Genomic DNA, 23619 nt, shown 5'->3' with positions numbered 1-23619 from the left:
TCCCTCACTGTATGGCAGTGGTGTCCCTCACTGTATGGTGGTAGTATTCCTCACTGTATGAAGGTAGTGTTCCTCACTGTATGGAGGTAGTATTCCTCACTGTATGGGGGTAGTGTTCCTCACTGTATGGGGGTAGTGTTCCTCACTGTATGGCGGTAATGTTCCTCACTGTATGGCGGTAGTGTTCCTCACTGTACGGCGATAGCGTTCCTCACTATATGGCGGTAGTGTTCCTCACTGTACGGCGATAGCGTTCCTCACTATATGGCGGTAGTGTTCCTCACTGTATGGGGGTAGTGTCCCTCACTGGATGTCGCTAGTGTCCCTCACTGTGTGGCGGTAGTGTCCCTCACTGTTTGGCGGTGGTGTCCCTCACTGTATGACGGTAGTGTTCCTCACTGTATGGCGGTAGTGTCCCTCACTGTATGGGGGTAGTGTCCCTCCCTGCTATGGGGGTAGTATTCCTCACTGTATGGCGGTAGTGTTCCTCACTGTATGGCGGTAGTGTCCCTCACTGTATGGCGGTGATGTCCCTCACTGTATGGCGGTGGTGTCCCTCACTGTATGGGGGTAGTGTTCCTCACTGTATGACGGTAGTGTCCCTCACTGTATGGGGGTAGTGTTCCTCACTGTATGGCGGTGGTGTCCCTCACTGTATAGCGGTAATGTTCCTCACTGTATGGCGGTAGTGTTCCTCACTGTATGACTGTATTCCTCACTGTATGGGGGTAGTGTCCCTCACTGTATGGTGGTAGTGTTCCTCACTGTATGGCGGTAATGTTCCTCACTGTATGGAGGTAGTATTCCTCACTGTATGGGGGTAGTGTTCCTCACTGTATGGAGGTAGTATTCCTCACTGTATGGGGGTAGTGTTCCTCACTGTATGGGGGTAGTGTTCCTCACTGTATGGGGGTAGTGTTCCTCACTGTATGGTGGTAGTGTCCCTCACTGTATGGTGGTAGTGTTCCTCACTGTATGGCGGTAATGTTCCTCACTGTATGGAGGTAGTGTTCCTCACTGTATGGCGGTAGTGTCCCTCACTGTATGGCGGTAGTGTTCCTCACTGTATGGGTGTAGTGTTCCTCACTGTATGGAGGTAATATTCCTCACTGTATGGCAGGAGTGTTCCTCACTGTATGGTGGTAGTGTTCCTCACTGTATGGAGGTAGTGTTCCTCACTGTATGGCAGTAGTGTCCCTCACTGTATGGCGGTAGTGTCCCTCACTGTATGGTGGTAGTGTCCCTCACTGAATGGCGGTAGTGTCACTCACTGTATGGCGGTATTATTCCTCACTGTATGGGGGTAGTGTTCCTCACTGTATGGAGGTAATATTCCTCACTGTATGGCAGGAGTGTTCCTCACTGTATGGTGGTAGTGTTCCTCACTGTATGGAGGTAGTGTTCCTCACTGTATGGCAGTAGTGTCCCTCACTGTATGGCGGTAGTGTCCCTCACTGTATGGCGGTAGTGTCCCTCACTGAATGGCGGTAGTGTCACTCACTGTATGGAGGTAGTGATGCTCACTGTATGGCGGTAGTGTTGCTCACTGTATGGCGGTAGTGTTGCTCACTGTATGGAGGTAGTGTCGCTTACTGTATGGAGGTAGTGTCGCTCACTGTATGGCAGTAGTGTCGCTCACTGTATGGAGGTAGTGTCACTCACTGTATGGAGGTAGTGTCACTCACTGTATGGAGGTAGTGTTGCTCACTGTATGGAGGTAGTGTTGCTCACTGTATGGCGGTAGTGTTGCTCACTGTATGGCGGTAGTGTTGCTCACTGTATGGAGGTAGTGTCACTCACTGTATGGCGGTAGTGTTGCTCACTGTATGGAGGTACTGCTGATCTGATTGGGCCGCGGCCTGCCCCGGTGGGTGCGGCTTGGTCTGCGTTTGCAAACGCAGCCAAGACGGCACCTGTGCCACCACCCTAAAAAACTAAATTCTAGGACAATCATCAGGCAAAAAGTGAGAGGCGCTGCCATATTGGCTCTGGCCTATGCCCCCTGTGGCCTGATTCCCACATGGCATTTTTGTCACGCAAGTGGAAGGGGATTTGGCCTAAATGCACACGCTTTTTGGCCAAAACCCCTCTCACTTGCATTTCAGATGCATTTAAAAATGCCACCTGGGAACACGCTCTGTGACATTATCAGGGGGTTCCGATTGCTGGTAGTGACAGCTGGTAGTCTATTAGAGACTCTGAGGGCGCGTTCACACGTTCCGCTAGCGTTGCTTTCATTTCCCTGGAAACACATGTGTGTTTGGCCCGAGGACCGGCCCCTGTGTGCGAGCGTCATGAACGGACGCCTTGGACTGCACAGGAAACTATGTATTAAAAAAATCCATGGCAAAAAGGCGCAATGGTGGAGGGTTTTTTTGTAGATTCTACCACATTTGGATTTTTTTTCCGTCAAAACATAAAATACCCATACCTCCAGTGGCTCAAAAATAGAGAAGATGAACTAGTTTTTTCAGAACACTTCCTCCCTGTCGCTTCTCTTATGGAATTTGGCTTCCAAAATAAACATTAGTAACTAAACGTGTGAAAATGTGCTTAGTCACAGCACAAGCCAGGCGTTTACTATCCGGCGGCAGGAATAAGACAGATCTGCTGCTGGCCTTACGCCAGGGACACACGAGCCGTAAATGCAGAACACGTAGTTAAACGCTTGAATAACCTGATGTATTTAGTAAGTATTATGAATGAGATATTAAAAAAAGTCTTACCCATGGGCTGTGACTGTAACTGGCATGCAGTTCAACACGTGGTGTTTACATTGTGTTTTGAAGCGCAATACAACAGTCGAGGAGGGGAAATTTACTTGCTGCTAACATTTGCACTTACAATCACATGCGTTTCCCAGGTAACGCATATGCGATCAGCCTGAGCCCCGCCCCCTGTGTGCTAGCATCGCGTTTTTAGGCCGTTTTTAGTTAGAGTGTTTTCATATTGTAAAAACCGCATGCGTTAAAAATAGTTTTTTTAAAATGCATGCGTTTTTCACAGGTTTGACCAATTATCTTAATTCAAACTAGTCAAAAATGCTTGCGTTTTTTTCCCGATCTGAAAACGCTCTACTAAAAACGGCCTAAAAATGCCACGTTAGTCTTCACCCTAAGGCCGGCGCCACACAGGGCGCTTTGTCTGCGCTTAATTTAACGCGAAACACCGGCGGCTCGTTCCCGATCGCAGGCGTTTCCATAGAAATGCCGATGCGATCGGGCCGAGGCCCGCCCCGGTGGGCGCGACTTTGTCTGCGTTTGCGTTTGCAAGCGCAGACAAAGCGCCCTGTGTGGTGCCGGCCTAAGACTGAACCCGTTTGTGGCCCGCTTTTAGGCAGTTCGTTAAAAAAAGAAAGCGTTTTGAAAAAAGCATTTTGAAAATGCATCAGTTTTTGACCAGTTTTCTCAGTTATCTCAGTTTTCTCAGTTATCAGATGAGTTTTCAAAAAACACATGCGTTTTTTAGCAGACTGCTTAAAAACGGACCAAAAACGGGCTCAAAACGCCATGTGTGGCATTAGCTGTAGGCCGCAGTCACACGTACTGCTAGGCATCCGTTCATAACGCGACACTAGCGCACATGGGAATTGATTGGGATTGATAAGCCGATCACATGCGTTTCTTTGGCCGCTAGCATCGTGTTATGAACGAACGCCTAGTGGTATGTGTGACTGCGACCTTAGGTCGGTGGCACGTGGCATTTAGAACCCATTTTTGGGCCTATAAGTTGTTTTTGAAAACCCATCAGTTTTTTTTTAAACGCATCAGTTTTTCCTGTTTTTGTCCGTTTCCCCCCAATTATGGTAATTAGATAATTGGGAAAAACTGACAAAAACTGAAAAAACTGCTGCGTTTTCAAAAAAAAGGATGTGTATTCAAAAACGAATGCGTTTTTTAACAGACTGCTTAAAAACGGCCCGAAAATGGGTTCCAAACACTACGTGCGCCATGTGGTGACACACATAGCGTTTTCAGCTAGTAAAAAACGCATGCGTTTTTGACTTGTTTGACCAATTATCTTAATTCACAAACACATGCTTTTTCAAAAAACAACTGAATTTTTTTGACGCATGCATTTTTGCCCGATCTGAAAACGCACCACTGAAAACGGCCCGAAAATGGGCTAAAAAATGCCATGTGTGTCACCTCCCAAAGGATTGGCTAGGAGTGGTGGCACACGCGCCGTCTTGGGCCCACCGGGCACCAGCCTGAGGGCGTTTCCACACGTTCACACAGGGGGCGGAGTTTGGGGCGATCGCATATGCGTTTCCAGAGAAACGCATGCGATCGGGTTATTAATCGCATGCGTTTCCCGGGACAACCCATATGCGATCGGCCCGAGCCCTGCCCACTGTGCGCTAGCGTCGCGTTATGAACGCGACGATAGCGGAACGTGTGAACGCACCCTTAGGGTGAAGACACACATGGCGTTTTTGGGCCGTTTTTGGGCCGTTTTTACTAAGTGCGTTTTCAGATCGTAAAAAACGCATGCGTTAAAAAACGCATGCGTTTTTTAAAAACGCATGCGTTTTTTGAAAACGCATGCGTTTTTGTCCGTTTTTCATTGCGCAATTTCGGAAAAACGGACAAAAACGCATGCGTTTTTAACGATCTGAAAACGCACTTAGTAAAAACGGCCCAAAAACGGCCCAAAAACGCCATGTGTGTCTTCACCCTTAGGCATCAGTGAAAATCACCAATGGCCTATGAAAAAAAAAATCAGATGTGTAAGGGCGCGTTCACACGTTGCGTTTTGACCTGCGTTTTCATTGCGTTTGAAACGCATATAAAACAGCTGAGGAGAGGTGATTTGCCTAATTACATCACTGTTAACGTTTCTGTTTACAAAACGCATCGTAAACGCATTGCTAACGCATGCATTAACAACGCGTTAACGCATGCATTTTATTAACGCATGCGTTAACATTGCGTTTACAAATGTAAACGGTAATGTAATTAGGCAAATCACCTCTCTTCAGCTGTTGTATATGCGATTCAAACGCAATGAAAACGCGACCAAAACGCAACGTGTGAACGCGTCCTGAATGAGCCCTAATGCAAAGGCTGCTGGGATTGCACAAATAACCCTGCAGATAAACCACAGCAACGCCAAGAACCATCAGGTGAGCAGTGACCCAGGACAGAACCAAATCCGTCTGTGTGACACATTGTTACATAACACGCCAGAATCCTTTCTATTTCAGTGTGGCATATGAGCGCAGGAGAGCGCCATCCCTGCTCCCAGAATAGAGGACAATGAGAAGGCGACAGCTCAGACAGCCTCACCTGTTTTCTTACTCCGGCAGGAAGCATGACTCAAGAAGAAATGCAGAAAGTAATTTCCTAGTCCTGATACTCACATCCTGTCACAGGCCAAGAAAATACATGTGGCTCTGCTTCTTCTGCTGACAATGACTACAAGTGACGTGACCATTAGTCTATGTGTAGAAAACCATATATACAGTATATATAAACATGCAGCCCTTCTCACCATCCATGTGCCTCGCCTCTCTTCTTATTCATAGGCGTCCTATTACTACAGGGTGGAGGATCTGGAACTAGTGCTGAGCAAACTGGCAGGTGTGGACACAGTATTACAGAAAAGTTACACAAGGGATTGACACAAGCAAACAGCTTCCTATAATGTATTTTGTAGGTGTAATATGTTTGGCCTGATACTTAGCAGTATTGGTCTAAAGACTAAGTCCGCATTCACACAATGAATCCAACAGAGTCTGACTGAACAGTCGTATTCTGCAGCAGATGAATCGTGCTGGATGCAGTATCTGGTGCAGGCTACATTCACACAAGCATTATAGTGGCTGTGATACAGCCACACCACAATAGAGGTCCCAAACGTGGCATTCACGCATGTGTTTTCAAAACGCATCACAAATGGTAGTGTGGCAGTTTTCTGGTAGACTTTGCACATTTTTTTTTTCGGTGCAAACTGCTTGCATAGGCATTTAAGAAGTGCCCATGCCACATTTTGCTGCCCTATATTCTTCATGCGATATTTCTGCACCGAAAGGGGCGTTCCAGTGTTCAGACGGACCGTGCGCCAGATTTATCATGCATAGTCTGACAGAAAAAAAAGTGGCACACTCTGTCAGGGCAGTACAGGGGACGCCAGTTTCATGAAGAGCGGGCACCACAAATCATGAATCTGGTGCCCTCTGCACATAGTACACACTGCACTGTTATTAGTAAATGTGCTCCAGTATGCTCCAGTAATCCAGCAATAATAACATATTGGCCCACATTTACTAAGGCCGGTGCCACACGCACCGCTTTGTCTGCGTTTGAAAACGCAAACGCAGACAAAGGTGTGCCTACCGGGGCGGGCCGCGGCCCGATCGTATCGGAGTTTCTATGGAAACGCCTGCGATCGGGAACGAGCCGCCGGTGTTTTGCATTAAATTAATGCAAAACACCGGCGGCTCATTCCCGATCGCAGGCGTTTCCATAGAAGCGCTGATGCGATCGGGCGGTGGGCGCAGCTTTGTCTGCGTTTGTGTTTTCAAACGCAGACAAAGCGCTATGTGTGGCACCAGCCTTAGGGCTGTGCGACAGTATTCTGGCAGACTGCACTTTCTTTTCAGTGAAGACTGCTTTGTTACACTGCTAGCGTTATCAGAAACCTCCGATAATGCTAGTACTGCTGCACTGTACACTAGAAACTAGTGAAACTATTCATGAGGGGGCGGGATTAGGAGCGGTTACTGCCACATAACGCACAGCAGTAGCCGCTGGCCTATGGAGTGGGTAGGGCGGTGGAAGAGGCAGCGCCTCAGACCGCCCCCTCATGAATAGTAGTATACATCATGGCAGTGTCTGCTACCAATATCGGAGATTTCCGCTAACACTGCTGCGCCTGTTTTAGCACTAGGAGCTGCTTAATATAGTGCCGCTTTTATAGCTGACAGGTCCTCTTTAAGAAATGTCTGGACCACATTTGTGTCGCCATTTTCTTCACACGACCGTGCTCCACATCTACTAAGAGTAGTGCAAACTGCACTAAAAGTGTGTTTGCTGTGTATATTGCAGGGTGCGCCACAATTTGTGTCGCATGCGCCAGAAATGGATTTTAGACACTCCTTAACCCCTTACTGACATGTGACGTAATAGTACGTCACATGTCGGGTCCCGGTACATGGAGAGGGCTCGCGGGCCGAGCCCTCTCCATAGCCGCTAAGTCTTTGCTGCATATTGCAGCAAAGGCTTACCGGTAACACCCGCGATCTGTGCCGGCACCGATCGCGGGTGTTTTACCGCTGATCGGTGCCGGCGGCTTCAAAAAGACAGCGGCGCGCAGGCGCCGCCATCTTTCCGTGGATCGTCGCTCCCCGTGACGTCATCGGGGAGCGGCGATCCGTCGCCATGGTAGCTTCAGGTCTCACGAAGACCCGAAGCTACTTCGGGTTAACCCATTCATTACCATGTGCTGTCAGCACATGGTAATGTATGAGTAGTAAAATCCCCATATACTGCCATACTGTAGTATAAAGTAAGTTAAAATAAAAAAATTATAATAAAAAAACCTAAAAATTCAAATCACCCCCCTTTCCCTAGAATTGATATAAATATAAATAAACAGTAAAAATCATAAACACATTAGGCATAGCCGCGTCCGAAAATGCCCGATCTATCAAAATATGATAACGTTTTTTTACTGTATTTAACCCCGTAACGGAAAATCGCGCCCAAAGTCGAAAATGGCACATTGTAACATTGTAAACGTCATCAAAATCCGCAAAAAACGACACTACCCAAAGCTCCATACACCAAAGTATGAAAAAGTTATTAGCCCCAGAAGATGGCAAAATCCCCCCCAAAATTTTTGTACAGGAGGTTTTAATTTTTTTAAATGTATGAAAACATTACAAAACCTATACAAATTTGGTATCCCCGTAATCATACCGACCCAAAGAATAAAGTAGACATGTAATTTGGTGCGCACAGTGAAATCCGTAAAATCCAAGCCCACAAGAATACGGCACAAATGCGTTTTTTTACCAATTTCACTGCATTTGGAATTTTTTTCCCACTTCCCGGTACACGGCATGGAATATTAAATACCACCATTTTGAAGTGTAATTTGTTACGCAGAAAATAAGCCATCACACAGCTATGTACATGGAAAAATAAAAAAGTTACAGATTTTTGAATGTGGGGAGTGAAAAATGAAAACGCAAAATCGAAAAAGGGCCGGGGCGGGAAGGGGTTAAATACCTGTACAAGCAGTTTGCACTGAAAAGAACAGGTAAGGTCTGACAAAAAACTGGTGCACAGCCCTTAGTAAATATGGGACACAATTCCAGAATCAGGTGCACACTGCACATAGTACAGTCTGCACCTTTTTTAATAAATGGGCACCATTATGCTCACAAAACTTCTGATTGTTGTCACTGACTGTACGTACGAGCCATAAGAACAAGGGTGACACCAACCGGTTAACACATATAATCTTCCCGTATAAACACAGGTTAATCATTATTCTGTGTAATTACAATGTGCATTGTGTTATGAGTGTGTGTTGAGTTGAAAGGCCTCACAAAGCTAGACCTTCTTATAGCATCATATGTTATAACCTCATAACAACTGGGACATAATTGTAATATTATATAAAAATCCATTAATTCTACTTAGATTAACTAAAACAGACACACACATAAAAAAAATAAACTAAATAATCCTGTTTTTGGAAGGCAGAGCTGGGTTGCAGGTGCTGCTACAGTTATTTTTCTGACCAAATCTTCTGAAAAAAGGTAATCTATTTATAAAATGTTGGCATTTTCTACTTCAATAAAGAAAAAAAGTGTTGTGATACAATACTAATCTGGGCGGTGAGGACTTTGTCCTATTACATATCAGGAGTCAACATACAAGCAATATAAAGAAAGGTGGCGCTGACACCTGGGATACGGCAGGAATTTTCATGCCCCGGGCAACGGCAACTAGAGTTACATACCAAACACACCCTATGCTATCTCCTCCTGGAATGACTGGCTGCACACACCCTACCTGGGGCCTGACGTCACTGTGCAGGTACGTGTAAGGCAGAAAGGGCAAAGGGCAGCAGTCTGCACAGCAAAAACTACTCTGGGAGACAGACTGGCCACAATATACTGCCACTTACAGGATCCAATTATTCATAGTAAATAGACATAAAGCAGGGCTGTAACCCAGGCCTGAGCAGAGATTGTTCAGAGTAGGCTCCTGGTACTTCTAGGTGCCATCAAATATTATTATCATAATCCCTTCCTTAAGCTGAAGGAGTGAGGCACGACAATAGCAGACAATGTTATAAATGTAGACATATTTCTCCCTGGTTTTCAGTTTCAGCTGTAGACAGAAAGCCCTGAGTACAAAGCAAAGAAAAACCGTGTGACCTGAGGGGAGGTAAATGCTGAGCCCGTGATAGATAAAAAAAGGAACACAAGAGGGGGAGGAGCGATCTGTAATGGTTTCTTTTGTGGTCACTTGCTGTTCTATTCTGTCTTTGATTTTTGACATCACTGATAGGAAATAAGAAAATGAGCCAAGAAAAAATGATTACTAAATGAAAGGATAAATGTAATGTGTGATGAATGAGGGTCAGACACCAACTCCTTTGGTCAGCAGAAAGAAGGAAGCGCTAGAGAAACATGGCCTCTCACTACATCACTGAATACTAAGGCCGCGGTCACATGTACCGCTAGGCGTCCGTCATAACGCGACGCTAGCGCACAGGGGGAGGTCCTCGGCCCGAACGCACAGGCGTTTCCAGGGAAACGCATGCGATTGTTAAGCCGATCGCATGCGTTTCTCTGGAAACGCATGTGCGTTCGGGCCGAGGACCTCCCCCTGTGCGCTAGTGTCACGTTATGAACGGACATCTAGCGGTATGTGTAACCGCGGCCTAAGCAGTCCATGCCGGGCTCTGTTCACCTCTGTTTGGAGGTTGCGTTGAGCTTCTCTGTCTCAGATTCTGCCAAAAAAGGACCAGGTGGAAAGGAAACTCAGATTCAGCAGGGAGGAGCTAGTCCCAATCGCACATGCATTTAGACCTAAACGCTTGTGATCAGGAACAAGTAACACATGTTTTGCATTGTTTACCAGCAAATCACACGTTGCTTATTCCAGATCACTAGCATTTAGGTCTAAATGCATCTAATCTTAGATCAATCCCCTAGGGTTGCCATAGGGGGGAGGCGTCGATCAAGCAGGGAATCTCCCAGCAGGTATTTAACTGCCACGGTTGCGTTGACTGTGGCATTTAGTTGGTTAACACTCGCGATCGGACCTCACTCCTCGGGTGTTGCAAGGGGATGTCAGCTGTAAGATGCTGGTTAAGCTTCACTGATGAGCTGAACTGGCATTGGCTCCATGACATAATATTACTGCATAACTTCTCTAAGTTATAGCGTTCCATGCAGTAATAGTACGCCATAAAGCGCTAAAAGGTTGAATGTATTGATATTTCTAATAGTTCTCCCCTCTTCTGGGTTTATCCAAAATTCTCAATCGTCTGAGAGCTGATGAGTAGAGAATCGATATTATGAAGTCACCCGCACATGATCTGTACTGATATATATATATGAAGCACTTGGAGACATACTTACTCTTTACCTCAAACAGTATCTGTGTCCTCGGTCACTCAGCTCCTGCTCACCATTCCTCTCTTCTTTCCATCCGATGTGTCTGTGAAGCTGCAGAAAAGATTCCAGAATTAAATCACTTTTGAGGGAGGAAGAAAACATAAGAAATATAAGTGGAGAAAGTAGCACTTTCCTGGTTCAAGATGTATTACATTTCTTGTTCTCCTATTCTTATGATGTACACACATTTGTTAAAGGGAATCTGTCAGTGGGGTTGAGGCCACTGAACCATCAGCTTTGGGCACCATATTCCTGGATGGTTCGTAGACTTGAGTCGGCTGCAGGTACTGTGCGTACTACTAGATTTGTACACCACACTTCTCTGTGCATTTTCAAGCATGTGTCTGGGGGTCACCATATCCCCATCACCTTTCCCCTCCAAAATCTTGAGCGTGCAACAAACAACAGCTGTAATGTAGCAAGGTACGGGAAACTGCATCCCAGCAGGTAGTTTATTGTCCCCAAATCTAATGAAAGGTTTCCTGAGTCGTTCAGTCTGTGGAGATCAGGTAAAGTATATACAGGCGGTCCCCTACTTCAGGACACTCGATGGCCGCTAGTTACATACAGACCTCTCTTCCCACTGTGATCTCTGGTGAACCTCTCTGGATACTTTACCTTAGTTCCAGGCTGCATTGATCATCTGCACAGTGTCTGTAATGAAGCTTTATTGATAATCCTTGGTCCCATTACAGCAAAAAATGTTGAAAATGCAGTCGTCACTGGGACAAAAAGTTTTTTTGTCTGGAGCTACAATTGTAAAATATACGGTTCCGACTTAAAACCTAAAGAACCTATCCTTTACGTAAGCCGGGGACTACCTGTACTGTATGTTACAACATACCGCCTTATGCAACCGAAATCTGAATCTATGAAAGGAGTAAGAACGCTGATGCAACACAATATTCCTGAACTGAACCTACTGTCTCCTGAGACGAGATAGCGACAGGTGCTATGGTGCCACATGGTTCCTCACAGTCTTTACCTAGTAGTATTCATGATCATCTTGGTCCTGTCCTTTAGGGAGTGAGGTCTAAAAGAAGGACACAGGCAGCATCCTCTATGAGTACCTTTTTAAGGTGACACGTGTGGACTGTGTATTTTATAGCTTTGTTGTTCGATTCTGAATCACCCCCTGTAAATCTAGCAGGTATCTAACTTAATTGGATCATTTTCTGATGTCTATGGGAGTGTTTTGTGGCTATTGACTCACATGCTACTTAGAGGAAATCTACCATCAAAATCCATCATGATTAGCCAGGAACACATAGGGTACAGAGGGGGCCGAGAACAGACTGTGAATCTGGAGCACTGAGGGGCTGTGGTAACTCCCCTAGAGCCCTTTAGAAGAATTTTAGAAGGAAGGAGGCCACATACAACAAATATAAAATTACCACAGTCACGGTGCCTTAATCTATAAGAAGTGTCCCTGGTTTACCACAATGGATTTTAATGGTAGAACTACCAAAACCTTTGAAGCCAATGTTTTTTGTTTTTTTTTTGTTTTTTATTTCAGAACTAAATAGAGCAGGTGATAACAGTACTTCAATACTTCTCTGTCAATTTTTCCAGCTTCTTTTTTAGAGCCCAGCGCACAGCAGATAGATATGGATAAGAGGCTAAAGATGAACTCCTAGCAGACCAGCAGAACATTCTTTTGATTCAACTCTGTAAGGAGATATGTCTATTCAGTGCTCATGTTAGGAACTTTATCATCTTCTTATCCCCCCACCCAATTAGGACTTATCCAAATAGACCTATTAAATTTAGTAAATGTGTGTGAATGTCTGTATTTATTCAGTGAAAATCAAATCAAAAGTTATGCTCTTATTTGTGATCCAGTGACTTCCATTAAAGGGTTTTACCTACAAAACAAATTAGGCCCGATCCACAGGGTACGGCCTAACCAGCTGATTGGTGGGCTTTTCAGTTCTGTTTGTAAAGACGGCCAGTACACATCTGTTACTGATGCTAATAACTTTTTCATACTTGGTTACATGGTTGTGGAGCTATGTAAGACGTCATTTTTAGCTAGATAGGGGGGGGGGGGGATTTGAATTTAATTTTCTATTATTACTTTTTTTCAATTTTTTTTGGACCCTCTAGGGTACTATAACCCTAGATGGTATGATCATTCTTACAATATACTGCAAGATTGTAATGAATCTACAGATGCGGTACAAAGACCTGAGGCTGTCATAACAATCGATCGCCGCTAGTATTAATGGTGGGTGTTTGCTGGAATATGTAGCAGACCCCATCTCGAGTGCGTGAGGAGCTCCTTGGCGTACAAGTACGGCGCAGAGCGTCAAGAGGTTAAGGGATCCAGTAACTTCTTGACCCGAAACGTGTCAGATAGACAATGATAAGCAGTATATGTACTACCTTTTAACCCCTTAACGACTTGACCATTGTGCACCTTCCAGACAGTCTTTTTTTAAAAATCTGAAATGTGTCACTATGAGTGGTCAGAGTGGTCATAACTTTGGAATACATATCCAGTTGATTTTGAGAAAGTTTTTTCTTGACACATTGTACTTCATGTTGGTTATGACAGATAGTTAGATAGATAGATTTATGAAATAAATAGACATTTTGTGAAAATTAAAAAAAAAAAAATGTTTTCCAAATTAAAAATGTTCTTGTTTTTGGAAAGTTAGTCATATCACCAAAATAACTTGATAACTAACATTTTTCAAACATCCTTTCCTTTTTTAGGATGTTAGGAGGCTCATAACTTTAGGTGCGATTTTTCAGATTTTCACGAAAGTCATCAAATTTTTGAAAGGGACCAATTTAGTTATGATAGAAAACCCCCACAAATGACACCATTTTAGAAACTGCACCCCTCAAAATATTTAAAAACAACCTTTGGGATGTTTGTTAACCCTATGAGTTTTTCATGAGGGTGAAAAATAAATGGAAGTGAAATTACAGAAATGTAATTTTATCTTACAATAGATTAATTGAACACTAAAATTTGCACATCGCAATGGGTTAAAAAGGAAAATGCATTTTACAATGTTTAGTGCAATTCCTCCTGAGTACGCCAATACCCATTTTGTCACTGTACCCTGCTGTACAAACACAGGGGGGCACTTAGAAAGGAAAGAGCGTTGTTTAGATTTTGGAAAACAAGCATGGCTGAAAAAGTTTTAATGTGTTGGGATGCATTTAGAGAGGCCTAGTGGTACCAAACAGAGGGGAACCCCAACAACTAACACCATTCTGGAGGGTACACCCCTTGGAGAATTTAGCAGGGTGTATTTGCCGCAATAGGTGTTTGATTCATTTAGGCCCCAAAAAGGAGAACATTTTTCCAAAAAAGTCACAATTTCCCCTAAATTTTTATAGCCACAAAAAATGTAATAACCCCCATACCCCCACATGAGAAACACCCAATGTGTGATCCTAAACGCTAGCCAGAAAATACAACTATGATAAAGCACTTGGAGTATAAATAAATAATAATAAATAACTTGGAGAAATCCAGAGGATTGGAGGGGAAATAGAAAACCTAAATAAGAAAAAGAAAATCAACAAATGTAGTTTGCAAACGACATCCCTCAATGAAATAATCGAGGGGTATGGGGAGCAATTTGAGCTAATAGTTGTTACAATAATTTCTTTTACCAAAATAAATTCTCAACAAAGGTTGGACATAAATTGGGAATGTGTTGAAAGGTGGAATATATCAGGGGACCAACTAAAATTTTGTGACTCAGGAGTTCTTGCAGGTCTCGTAGTAGTATATAGTGTCCTTCCTATCCCCCATTTTTGAAGAGACCTTTTTCTGAGTCTTTCCTTTGGAAGCAGCGGAATTCACCGAGAAACTGTTGTCCTGGAAAAACCGGGAGACATCTAATCAAGAGGTACAGGAGCCCTCTTCTTCTTGTCCAAATATTAGTTGCCTAAGGCTTCAGCATCTCATCTGATAGATCAACCCCACCCATGTATTTATTGTTAGCCAGGATGCTGTCTGGCTTGGGGGAAGCTGTGAGGTACCTTGTACAGGGGTGAGGGTGCTGGAGTCCCCATGAATTGTGGCCAGAACAAGGATATCCCTTTTAGCCTTATATTAGACCAACACCATGTTCTGATTGCTGAGTGCCTTGATGTCCCCTTTCTAAGTGGCTGCCTAACAAAGGTTCCAGGGGACCACTCTGGTTTTTGGGTACAGTGGATCGACCACCCAATAGCAGCAAACATAGACCTGGGAGGAAGCGAAAACCTTCCGGACCGTGAGGCGATATGGATGGCTGCCAGGAACATCCGCCATCCTCCTGTGATCAACATGTCTACAGACAAAGTGATCAGTATTACTAATGACAAAAGTAAAATCGCTGCTATTGGTTGGTCTGCATTGACCAGCCAATAGCAGCGATCTTGAACAAGGGGGGACCCCTCTGTGTCTGAACAGTGTTGGCAAGTCACATCCCGCCACACCATTCTATTGCAGCGCGCGGCAGGAAGTGGTTTATAGGCTAAACAATCTTTATATTTTGTTTGGCAATTTGGACAAATAAGGGCTTATTTTTAGCGAGATTAGATGCACTTCATTTTAGTGGGTCTTAAGTTTAGTGATGAGAACTTTTCATCTCATAGACTGTACGCTCTTGTGAGCAGGGCCCTCACTCCTATTGTTCCATATGACTGTTTGTACTCTGTAATGTAATATAGTTGTATATGTCCCCTATGATTGGTAAAGAGCTACGGAATTTGATGGCGCTATATAAAGATTATTATTATTATTATTAGTGTGTGGAGAAAAATGAAATCATCAATTCTCGTCTTTTGTATTTTAAGCATTTTTTTGGGAGGGGGTGTGTTCACTGTAGTATAAAAATAATATATTCACTTTATTCTATGGATCACTACGAATAAGGTGATACCTCATTTATATAGTTTTTTTTATATTTGTCCAATTTTATTGAAGATAAAATTAGGATAGAAAAGAAATCGCATTTGTTAAAGGATCGCCATTTTTTTTTCAGGGGCAGAACTTTGGTATTTTTTAATTGACAGAGCTGGTTGTGGGCTTATTTTTTGCGTGTCAAGTTGTTCACACATGGCACTTTTGTTCCGTTTTTAAGCATCTGTTTTTGACAGTTTTTGACCGTTTACCATGCGGTTGGCTGCTTACAACCTGTTTTTCTCTTAACCTATTAGCGCACTGCGTCAGTTATACCGGACGCTGAGCGACTTAACGCTCAGCCTCCGATATATTGGACGCAGAGCTGATGCTGCTTGCGATCTTAGCCGAACGGGCATTGGGATACACAGGGTGCCAGCTGTAACTAACAGCCGACACCCCAGTGTAACACCCGCGGTCGGAGTGGGTCCAGTCTTGCGCGTTTAACCCGTTAAATGCCGCTATAATCCTGACCTCTGTATTTAAACTACCTTTGGGGGAAGGGGGGTCTTTTCCCCACGATTGGCCTCTTGGTGCCGTCTTCAGGGAGCGATGATCGTTCCTATGTTAGGACCCCAGGGCTGCCTGTAGGCAGTGCCTGTAAAAGGGCGTCTATGACCGCATCTTAAAGGCACAGTGTAAACCTATGCATGTTTCATAGTATATAAGGGTCGGAAAAAGACGCAAGTTCAACCTTTAAGAATTAAATGTTTTATCCCCATAAGCCATGATATTTTTTCTCTCCAGAAAGGCATCCAGGCCTCTCCTGAACATGTACATAGAGTCCGCCATAACAACCTCCTGCGGCAGAGAGTTCCATAATCTCACTGCTCTTACAGTAAAGAACCTTTGCCTATGGTGATGGTAGAATTGCCTCTCCTCTAGGGGTAAGCATAGGCTGACACAGCTAATACCTAATATCAGATAATTGCTTGTTCATGTCCCATGGTGGAAAAAATAAAAAAGTGTTAAAAAATGCTATTCAATAAAAATGTCCATAAGCCCCACATATAAAGTATTATCGCGTCCGTAACAACCCATAGAACAAAAGTAAATAATTATTGAACCTGCACAATGAACGCTGTACAAAAAAAAAACTGTTAAAAACCCGCCACTAAATATGATTTTACCTGTTGAATCCCACAAAAAATGCAAAAAAATATGTACACCAGAATGATACTGTTGCTAAGTACCCGCAAAAAACAAGCCATCAACCAGCTCCATAGCCTAAAAAGGAAAAATGTTATGCCACTTGGAAGACGGCAATGCAAAAATGATAGATTTTTCTCCACATTAGGGTTTTATTTGGCAAATTTAGTAAAACGTAAGAAAAAATATTCATGCCTGGTACCCCCGTAATCGTATTGACCCATAGAATAAAGATAACATGATTATTAGTCTATACGGTGAACACCAAAAAAAAAAAGAGAGAGAGAAAAAATATCAAGTACAGAATTGATGCTTTTCTACTCCTGCCCTGAAAAAAAAAAAGTTCATAAATTTTCAACAGAAGATACCAACCCCAAAATGGCAACACTGTAAAAAGCATCTAATCCCGCAAAAAAAAATTCCGTGACATTGGCCAAATAAAGCAAAAACTAAAATTTTATAGCCTACAACAGGGACCAATGAGAAAACTAAAATCCTTGTAGCTGCAGGGCGCTCCTTCCCTTCTGCGCCTCGCTGTGCCCCCATAAAACAAGTAAGGGCGAAATGTGGGGGGGGTCTCTGCACTCGGGAGAAATTGCATAACAAATTGTATGGTGGGTTTTCTCTTTTTATCTTTTGGAAATGTGTAAATTTTAAGGCTAAATTAACTTACAACCAACTAAATTTGACCATTGGAAATTTCACCTCCATTTTGATTCAATTATTATGAAGATCTCAAGGGGTTAACAATCTAACTAAAAGCTGTTTCTGATAGTAGGGGTACAGTTTTGAAAATGGGTTGGTTATATAGGGGGTTTTAATGCTAAATATGTAAAATTTCATTTAAAACTGTATTTATCCAGAAAAGAGACAATTCTGAAAATACGGAAAAACGATAATCTATTTGTAAGACGCATGACAGCAAAATAAATTATCCAGATATTTCAAAAATTATGAAAATGTAAAGTAGACAAACAATCCAAAAAATGGGACTGAGCCTTAAAGGGGTATTCCAGGAATCAGCATAATTCATATACAAATGGGCACTCAAAATATAAGCTTATATGTAATTAGTTGTTATTTAAAATTTTGCTCCGCTTAGCAGAAAATGCTGCTGACATAGACTGTAATGAAGAATTAAAATGCTACTGGCCCTTTAATCAGTCCGTTAATTTCCTCCGCGCGGTCCGTTGCAGAACAGAAGATGTACTAAGAAGATGGCCACCGGTCACATGTCCACATCACATGTCCATCACCTGCCTGGGAAGGTCATGTGATCACCACTAGATTTGGCTGTTGTTGGTTGGTTGCAGTGCATCCAGTATGGTCAGTGTTGTGGTAATGGCAGTTACACATCATTACTATGGTAACAGAGCAAGAAAACCTGTTATATCATCACTGTTAGCAGAGCATAAGTGGTAGGAGGAGTTACTGAGAACCAAAGGATCATGGAACTTGTAGTTACCAGTGGCAGCCATCTTAGTGATAACTCCACCTACTTTAGAGAGGCCATAAACTTTGTAAATCATAAAATCAAATTATTTTAGCTCTGTTTTGTGACTAATGACATTGAGTATTGTTGTATTCATTTATTTATATCATCATGGGTTTTTGTGTCAGACGTTCATATTCCCGGAATACCCCTTTAAGCTATAAACTGGCTGCATCCTTAAGGGGTTAAGATAATTGGTAAAACGGGCAAAAACTGATACGTCTTTTACTGGTTACCTTGTGTTTGGCTGCTTTGAACCTGTTTAATGGTAAAAAACGCATGCTTTAAAACGATCTAAAAACGGTATGTGTGGCAGCTCCCTCAGATACAAAACGCATGTGGGGACATTCATCAGAAGTGTGTGAGGCAGAACTGTTCTAGTTGCTGAGCTCTGATTGGTTGTCATGGGCAACTAGACACAATCGCAGTCGTTGTTGTGTGAACACGGCCTCAGATTGCAAATGTTGTGCCGTCATTTGCACATGAGGACAGGGAATGAGGTCACATAGAGAGGCGGCAGGTTAGTATCTCTGCAGCATCGTTATGTGTAATAATCTGAGGGGGACGTGACCTGCTCTCCTTACTGCACTATGATATGGGAGTATCTATATGAATAGACGCCATAGCAGCTGATAGAGAGGTGCCCTCCGCCATGCTGTGACGCTTGTATAGAGCACATCACAGTGAGCACAATGGTGACTGCCGCCTCCTCCCCCGCCCCCCGTGTGACGGGCGCGCACTGCGCAGACTCCTCCGGCGCCAGGTTTAACGCTTCCAAAAATGGAAGTCCCAGGCGCCTTGTCTCCCCATCCCCGCCCCGGCCCCGCCCCTGCAGCCTGCATGCCCATATTAGGACATATAGGGCAACCCTGCGCCTTCCAGCGCTGCTCAAGACAACGTCCAGCTCCCCCCCCTCCTCCCTCCATGGCGATGCCAAGCACCCGGCACCTGCTCCATCATTACTCCATGTACCGTGTACAGCAATACACACAGATGCCCCGGCATAGGGTTGCGTTCATACAAGGCACGTGTGTCAGCCGGCTGTGTATAGTCTGCCCCCGGTCTATGATGCCCCCCCCACCGGTATGAATAGAGGTTTTGTATACACAGCTATGGCTCATGGTTTCCATCCCTTCCTGCCAGATAGAGCGGCACATGTAGTCACTTTCCTAGGATGGCAGGAAAGAACTAGCACTGTGTTATACTGCTGGTGATATCACCCGTGCCCCAGCACGTACTGAGGATCCTGCCGAGTCACAAGGGCCTAAAGCCAGGCACATAAGTGACAAAAGAGGGAGAGGAGCTGCTGTACAGTGCCCTGGAGGAGCCCTACAATCACAGCATTACAGTCCTCTATGATGCTGCAAGTCACTGCTCACAGTGATTGTCATGTTCATGTCATTTACTAGGGGGATGCTCATTGCTCAGCATGGTAACATCTACAGACTGCCGTACAGCCAGATATAATAAAGCATCTACTCCATGTGCTGTATTATCATTTCCATATCAGTGTGCTGAGTCTAGGTGGTGTGCACCCTGTACAGCAGGCTTGTATGTGCACCAGGCCTGCTATGCTTTACTTCCTATATTTTAAGGGCTTACGAAATAGAAAGGCTGGGGAAGTGCACTGATCGCCATATAAGGGGATTTCAGAAACTGTAAGGTATAACTATGCTGAAAGCTGAGATCTGCTGCACAGTGCAGGAGATGCTTCACTGCTCATACAGAGCTGAGGAAATGCTATGCAAATCCATTCCTCCTGACCAGACATATCCCTTTACTGGAAGAATATAGTGTATAGTATTCTATAAGCACGGAAACATTGAAGACGATTTACTGCTAAAAGTGTCTGGCACATGCCATGTACCATATTTACTGTAGATAGTTTTTGTGGCCCAACAAGGTAGTTTGGATTAGCAGACATGGGGCATGATGCAGAATTACTTTTTTTCCCCAATCTATGCAGGTACTGAGTCTTAAAAGGAACCTGTCACCTACTTTTACCCCACTGACAACCTAAGGTAGACTATGGAATGTCCTTTCTAGAATGCTCCCTCATTTACCTACAAAAATATCTTTTCCAGCGAAGAGTGAGGGCGCATTCACACAATGCATTGCGTTTTTGACGCATTCCTCTGACTTCCGCCTTGATCACATGCTAAGGTTACATTGCGTTTTAGCAGATGTAATGGTAACGCAATGTAACCTTAGCATGTGATCAAGACTGGAGCCAGTGGAATGCATCAAATACGCGACTCAACACATCGTGTGAATGCGCCCTCAGGCTAAGGGGTCAGAGGGGGTGCGTCACTTTAGATGCCTATATCTTGGGTTCTTCAGCAGCTAAAATCATGATACTAGTATTGGATTAAAGAAGAAACTGCTTGTGGTCCTGTGAGCTAAAGAACAGGAGATAAGCCCATGTTAATTCAAAGTGTGGAATGAAAGCTGCAGAGAAAGATCCAATTCCTGCCTTTTTCTTAAACTGCCTGTTCTCCGGTTATGTAGCTCACAAAACCACAAGACTAATACAACTTGGAAGAAAATATTGGGGGTCATTTGTTAATCCAGCGCAGAGAACGCGCCGCTGGATCGTCAATGGGCCGGGTAAGTAAATCTGCCCCATTATCTTCTTTAATATGATACTAGAACCCAAGATAAAAGTCTTAAGTGACAACCCCCTCCAGCCTCTCAAACTGACTCACCTCTAGCAAAACATGACTCTTCTCTGCTCATTTTCACACGAGTTTGGAGGAGATTATTTTATAGGTAAACGGAAGAAAAAAAGAAATTCTAGAAAGGAAATGTCATACTCCACCCGATGTGGCTTCTAGTTTATTGCAGTAAAATCCTATTATTGCATTGACTGTATATGATAGGGTCCACTGTACCTCATAGATTGTAAGCTCATGTGAGGGCCCTTAATACTCTGTAATCTCTTTTTTTGCTTTTATATGTCCCTCCCTATCTGAATAAGGAGGAATCTGTATACTGAGGAATGTGATGGCTCTCTAAAAATAAAGCTTTGTTATTATTATTAATTGGTGGCAGCTTATTGTCATTCTAAAGTTTTTGTTATTGACTTATGTGGTGTTGAAAACCACATGTGGTTTTCTCAGTGTGACTTGGATCTAGGAACACTTTCTCCATTACCTTCATAGATAATAATAGAGAATGCACTCTCTACTCTTAGGTCACAGTCACACGTTCCTCTAGCTTTGAGTTCGATAACCCGATAGCATGCGGTTTCCTGGAAATGCATACGCAAACAAGCCGTGGCCCACTCCCTGTGCGCTAGAGTCGCGTTATGAACCAAATGTTAGCAGAATGTGTGATCGCGGCCTTAGGCTGGCGGCACACTTGGCATTTTGAACCCGTTTTAGGGCCATTTTTAAGCAGTCTGTTAAAAATCGCATGCGTTTATAAAATGCTTTTATGAACGTTTTTACCAATTATCTTAATTAACACAGGTAAAAAACGGATGTGTTTTTAACGGACTGCTTAAAAACGGCCCAAAAACGTGTGTGCCGCCGGCCTTGCGTTTTCATACACATCAGAGCAGCTGAGAAGAGATTTTCCTAATTACCATACATTGCTATCAACATAGCGTTATCCCCTTGTCAATGAAGCCACTTTTAACCTTCCTGACACGGCTCATTTTTTCAAATCTATAACCACTATAAGGGGTTTAACATATCCAAGCAATTTTGAAATTGTTTTCTCATGACACTTTGTACTTCATGTTAGGCCCCTTCTCCACTGGCGTTTTTCACGCGCGAGTTCTGCGCGTGCATTTGACGCTCAGAACTCGCATTGCACTCTGTCCCATTGTATTCAATGGGTCTTTCTCCATTAGCGTTGTTTTTGACGCGCGTGCTTGCGTTCGTTTGCACGCGCGTCAAAATCGCAGCATGCTCTATTTTTGCGAGTCACGCGCAATTTTCACGCCCCATTCAAGTCTATGGAGATGCATCAAGAACGCATTGCACTCGCAATCATTGCAAGTGCAATGCGAGTGCAATGCGTTTTAAACGTAAGGGTTGCTAGGTGACCAGAATAACATTATTTCCCCTGCTCGCGAACGATCATTTAATTAAAAAAACACAGTGAAGAACAGTGAAGAATAGAATAAAAACAGTGAACACAGGATCATTTAAGATAAAAACACAGTGCAGAACACAGTGCAGAATAGATTACAGATGTTCGGCACATCTGCTTACTTGTCGGGAGATACGCGCGGAACGGCGCGAACAAAATAGCATGTGAAGAACAATATATATGTGTGAAGAACACATTGCAGATGTATTTAAACATCTGCAATGTGTTCTTCACACACATATATATTGTTCTTCACATGCTATTTTGTTCGCGCCGTTCCGCGCGTATCTCCCGACAAGTAAGCAGATGTGCCGAACATCTGTAATCTATTCTTCACTGTGTTCTGCACTGTGTTTTTATCTTAAATGATCCTGTGGTCACTGTGTTCACTGTGTACAATGATTTTATTCTATTCTTCACTGTTCTTCATTGTGTTTTTTTAATTAAATGCTCGATCGCGAGCAGGGGAAATAATGTTATTCTGGTCACCTAGCAACCCTTACGTTTAAAACGCATTGCACTTGCAATGATTGCGAGTGCAATGCGTTCTTGATGCATCTCCATAGACTTGAATGGGGGTGAAAAACGCGCGTGACCCGCAAAAATAGAGCATGCTGCGATTTTGACGCGCGTGAAAACTAACGCAAGCACGCGCGTTAAAAACAACGCTAATGGAGAAAGACCCATTGAATACAATGGGACAGAGTGCAATGCGAGTTCTGCGCGTCAAATGCACGCGCAGAACTCGCGCGTGAAAAACGCCAGTGTAGAAGGGGCTTTAGTTGAAAAATTTGGGTGGTATGTTTCGCATGTATTTAAGAAAGAAAACGATATTTGGTGAAAATTTGGAAAAATGCTCAATTTTCTAAGTTTAAAGAGAACCTGTCACATGTAAAAACTAGAAACGCCGGACCACGCTGTAAGAGATCGGGTATATTTACGAGGCGGCAGGATTAGGGGCGGTGATTGCTGCATGACGCTCTGGAGTCACCGCCAACCAATGGAGTGGGCGGGGCGTCCCGGGGAAGAGGCAGTGCCTTAGACCGCCCCCTCTGGTGTATACAGCGGCAGTGTCTGCTAGCGTTATGGGAGGTTTCCGATAACGCTAGCAGTGTAGTAAGCCGTTTCTAGTGACGTTTTTACAGGTGACAGGTCCTCTTTAAAATGTTCTACTTTTTCCACACATAGTCATAACAGCAAAAAAACTTGACAACTAACATTTCCGGAAAGTCTGCTTTATGTTGAAATAATTTTTTATGCATCCTCTCATTTTTTGTAGAAAGTTATGGGGCTTTGAACTTTAGGTGTGATTTTTCACATTTTTAA

The 23619-nt window shown here is 43.7% G+C and overlaps 1 protein-coding gene across 5 annotated transcripts in view; it reads right to left on the bottom strand.

Moving 5' to 3' along the window:
* The window catches only part of MUS81 (MUS81 structure-specific endonuclease subunit), a 79640-nt gene that overhangs the window by 50942 nt on the left and 5079 nt on the right, over positions 1 to 23619 (bottom strand). The window contains exons 1-2 of one of the 5 annotated variants that reach the window (XM_072117948.1): positions 18432 to 18530; positions 10607 to 10693 (exon numbers count right to left, since the gene is read on the bottom strand). The gene's annotated coding sequence lies outside the window, so the exon portion shown is untranslated. Of the gene's footprint in view, positions 1 to 5288; positions 5409 to 5493; positions 5519 to 10606; positions 10694 to 18431; positions 18531 to 23619 lie in introns of those variants that run through there. The other 4 variants (XM_072117946.1, XM_072117949.1, XM_072117951.1 and 1 more) reach the window with 4 other exon arrangements.

Source organism: Engystomops pustulosus, chromosome 7, assembly GCF_040894005.1.
Source record: "Engystomops pustulosus chromosome 7, aEngPut4.maternal, whole genome shotgun sequence".
Classification (NCBI taxonomy): Eukaryota; Metazoa; Chordata; class Amphibia; order Anura; family Leptodactylidae; genus Engystomops; species Engystomops pustulosus.
Note: the sequence above shows the minus strand (reverse complement) of the source record. Positions and strands in the feature narration are given on the sequence as shown.